General features: G+C 45.0%; 1 pseudogene across 1 annotated transcript; it reads left to right on the forward strand.

The window, feature by feature from the left end:
* Window positions 1–2,651: 2,651 nt before the first annotated feature.
* LOC147901644 (protein CANDIDATE G PROTEIN-COUPLED RECEPTOR 7 pseudogene) lies at window positions 2,652–4,275 on the forward strand (annotated as a pseudogene). Its single transcript, XR_015541026.1, has 2 exons — window positions 2,652–2,724; window positions 2,783–4,275. The product of XR_015541026.1 is annotated as a protein CANDIDATE G PROTEIN-COUPLED RECEPTOR 7 pseudogene (transcript).
* Window positions 4,276–4,549: the final 274 nt, after the last annotated feature.

Genomic DNA, 4,549 nt, shown 5'->3' on the forward strand with positions numbered 1-4,549 from the left:
ACTCCATAGATCCTGAGGCATGCGTGTTTTGTCATGGTATCAGAGCATAGGTTTAGCTCTCCTAGTTTAGCTCATTAGTAGTTCACTAGGATTGCTCCCATTCCTAGATTAGTTGTAGGCATGCCTTAGGAGCTCATGTTTTTCTCCTAGGTTAGTTTTAGTTTTAGATTGAGAACATATTTCCGTTCACGTGAGAGAGAGAGAGAGATATGCTCCTTCATTTCTTTGATAGAATTATGATTGAGAGAGCATCTATATTCTCCTTGTTGCAAGAGAAAGTGAGACAGGGAATGTTTTCAAAGGTTTTGTGAGAGAAACAGAGCGCACAACTGCAACATAGGCAACTTTGCAACTATATGCAAGAGAAAGGCCTCCCAAACCAGGCGACTCTAGCACCACGGCCAATCTACCTTCTACCTGTAATACCTCTGAAGCTCTCGTGGCATGCATCTTCACAGATAAGGACTTAACACCGTCAAGTGCAGCAGCTTCAGCAACCTTAGCTGCATCCGCCTCCTGCAAAGCACTCTGTAACTGGCTTTCTACATCTTGCAAGCCGCTCCTACAAGCTCCTCCAAGGCTCGACTGTTTACATCTTTTCTGTTCCAACGACCAGCAACAGTAGTGCCTAAGCTTCTCCAATCTAAGGCTGAAGCATCTACAACAACCATCAACAGTGCGGACTCCTAGCAATAGCTGGCTCTTGTGCAAACTCCTGGCTCATAGGCGGACTCTAATACTAGTGCTTCGCACCAGCTCCCTAGCTTCAACGCTCACAACCAGCCTACGGCTGTCTCTAGCATCGACAACCATCCAAACGACAGCCACGGCAATAGAAGTTCATCCAGAGAGACAAGGTGCCGCAATCTGGAAAGGCCACAAAGAGGCTTTGCAGAAGGCCGATCACATCGCTTCTGCAGTTCGGGCTTCCAACGAGTCTGCTCCCACTGGAGGACGTGATTGAGAGCGTCTATGTCCAAGAGACGGGCTACATGTAGATAACCCAAAAGAAGAAAGTGGAGCATCAGTTCCAGCTGATCAGCAAACTGGTGAACTACGACACTGAGATCAAAGGCTATATCGAGAAGAACAAGATCAAGAAGCTGAAGGGCATGAAAGCGAAGGAGCTGATGTTGTGGCCACCTGTTGGCAAGATCAAAGTGGACGAACCTGCCACTGGCAAGATCCACTTCAAGAGTCTTGCAGGAATCACCACGACTTGCACCGGCTCCCATCGACCACTGAGTGTTACCGTCCGCGTCGCCTTCATCCCACAGAAGTTTCAAAGCTTCTTCTCTGTTTTCTCCCTAAGGTGAGACCTTAGGACACGTGGCCACTGTTGCCAGAGACAAGTGGCAAGATAGAAACTCACCCGGGTAAGGTTAGTTAACCTTGGGTTTTGGAGTGGTTAATCGTTTACCACGTGGCAGAATTTGGTCAAATTGTGGTTAAGTTAAACCATGGTTAAGGATTAAGGTTAGGTTAATGCCACATCGTCATGCCACCTAAGCACACAGTAACCTCTTGCCAAGCACAGTTTTGCAAGCAGCATATGAACTTCTATGCCACATCATCAAAGGCCCTCTTCTTCACAGAATCTTTGACAAGCCATAACTTGCAATCCAAGAGGAATTTGCACACGCTCCAAAAAGGAAAAGTGATCGTCTTTTCGAGCTCTACGCGCATGTCAGATCAGAATCATTGTATGCAATTAGCCACTGCCAATATTGAAAGAAATCAATTGGTAAGACCTTTGCAACAAATGAAAAAGCAAAGCATGAATGCAAACATCGATGTAAAAAGCAAGCCAAAAGCACAAGTGTATGAGATGACCATAGCAGGAAGCATGGCATCCACACAAAAAGCATTAAGGCACATGGAAGAACAAAGCATCATGCATGAAGCTACAAAGAAGCAAACGCCATCGACATGAAGCATTGAAAAGTAAAATCCTTGCCAACCTTTCCTATGTTTTGTAATCAAGCCTGACCACCTGAGAGTAGCTATGAAAGCACCCAGGGGAGCAATGTGGCATGGAGGAGATATCCCACATGTGAGCAAGCAAATGGATGTCAAATATATTTTGCATTTTATTTTTATTTATTTTTAATTAACATGTAGTTGGACTATGAAGAGTGTTTCTTTAGGTATTGCTTGTCATATATCATTTCAATCATAGGTGATTAAATAAATACAATTTTTTATTAAAAGAATTCAAATTATAATTTAATAATAAATTATGCAAAAAAGGCTAACTTCTTTTCCTTTACAAAAGAAGGGCGGTCTTTTTTTTTCGTTTTTCATTTATTCCCTCTAACCCACCCATTCACACACCCATGGAACACTACAAGGCCCAACACATCTGCCCGAGGCCTATGCTGTTTGAGCAAGATTCGAATGAGGGCAGCCACTCAGGTAGGGAGACACCCTAGTACGTAGGGCGTTGCTGAGATAGGGAGACACCCTACTAAGGCAGAGTTGGTTCTCAAAGGGTGGCCTTAAAACTTACCCTTATAATGGGAAGGGTTCAAACGTGCTCCTCCTTCTTGGTCAGCCGTTTGCTTCAAGGTGGAGGAGGCTCGGATGCCTCTAATTGGTTGTGTGGGGATCTTTAGACTTTATTAGATTAGATAAGAGCGAGCGCGAGAGAGAGAGGCTCCACACTCTTGGGACTTTGTGTGTGTTTGTGTGTGTATGTGTGTGTGTGTGTGAGAGAGAGAGAGCGTGAGAGAGAACTCGCATCTGGATTCTGCTTATTGCCCTTTGCACGAGCGTGAGAGAGAACTCGCATCTGGATTCTGCTTATTGCCCTTTGCACGAGAACTGCCCTTCCTAATTCTTTGCGCACCCAAGCACCACATTCCAAAATGGTACACCCTATAAGTCTGCGCTTGTTCTGCTTGCTTCAGAATCTCTTGATCGCTATCGTTGTGAATTCGTTTCCCGTTTCCCAAGCTGAAATCATCAGCCTCTCTCTCAACAATGATTCTCGCGATCTGATCGAGATCGGGAGTTTCGGCTTCACACACAAGGGGGTCATTGATCTCCAAGTGTCTGATGTCTGTTGGTCAAATGATACTGATACCAACCCAGATCTCTTGGGCTTCTCCCTCACCTCCGGGGATGAACCAACGCAATATTGCATCCCGGAAACAAAATTCGTCAAACCTCTGTTCAATTTCAAGGACTTGAACAATTCCAAGGAATTCCATCGCAATTTCGCTGCACCGAATGCGAATCGCTTAGCACTGATCTTCGTTAATCGCCTGCCCGGTATCCAAGTCTCATTTAATTTGAGAGCTTCATTCTACAATCTGGAGGGTGACGACGAAACCAAGGATTATCTCTCGGATGGGCTGACACAACTGCCAACAATTTACTTCTTCTTCTTCCTTGTACATGTCAGTCTTTTAATCACGTGGATCTACGTTTGCGTGAAGCGGAAACTTACCACCCACCGTATCCACATGTTAATGGGTGTATTGATCTTTGGCAAGGCCCTCTATTTGTTGTCGCAGGCAGAGAACACTGCTTACATCAAGCGTACAGGAACCCCGCACTTTGGCTGGGATATTGCCTTCCACAACTTGAAGAAAGTGATTCTACCCCCAGTGTTCATCTTGATTGATGCTGGCTGCTCCATCCTGAACCCTCATCTTCAAGACAATGAAAAATCGGTTCTAACGATTGTGATACCCGTACAGCTAGTTTTGGCTAACGTAGCAGAATTTGTCATCGGAGAGACTGGACCGTCTTCTAAGGACTGGCTTTCTTTGGGCAGAGTAATATTCCTCGTAGATGTAATTTGTTGCTGTGCCGTCCTATTTCCAATAACTTGGTCAATCAAGCGCCTTCGCCAAGCTGCTCATGAGGAAGCTGCAAGAAGTCTGGGCATGCTGACCCTGTTTCGTCACTATTTCATGGTGGTAATATGTTATATCGACTTCACGAGATTCTTGGTTTTGGTTCTCGCCGGAGTTACAACATATCGTTATTGGTGGCTCATCTTACTCGCCTCCGAGATGACAACCTTAGCTTTCTATGTTTTCACTCTCCTGACAGTCCTTACTTTGTTTTTGAGGATGAGAACACTGCCAGCTATAGCATATTGAGCATTTGCCCCTTGTGCCAAATTGAAAATGTGAAAGATGATATTTTGTGGTTCCCCTAGTTAACTTTAAATCAAAACTCAATTAATTAGTCCCGCCATGGCATGATTTATGTATGCAAATAGGTGCCCACAACGTTGGAAAAATGGGCATTTCAATTAATCAAAGGGAGCGCAATGCCCGATTAACCTAAGCTTTGTCAAAGAATTAATCGAAGGAGCGATTAACATAAGCGACTTTACAAAAATACATGCGCTGGGATGTACAAAACTCGAGAAGGTCCGACGCAGAGAAGTCTAGAATGCCCTCCTCTACTGCCATATCTCCCTTATATCTCCACTTTCACTCCCTGCTCCGTCCAAGGCCCCCCTCCCCCCCCCCCTCTCTCTCTCTGTCTCTCTGTCTCTCTCTCTCTCTCTCTCTCACTCTGTCAACGAGAT

Source organism: Dipteris shenzhenensis, chromosome 5, assembly GCF_047967505.1.
Source record: "Dipteris shenzhenensis isolate YYH24624 ecotype China chromosome 5, Dip_SZ_1.0, whole genome shotgun sequence".
NCBI lineage: Eukaryota > Viridiplantae > Streptophyta > Polypodiopsida > Gleicheniales > Dipteridaceae > Dipteris > Dipteris shenzhenensis.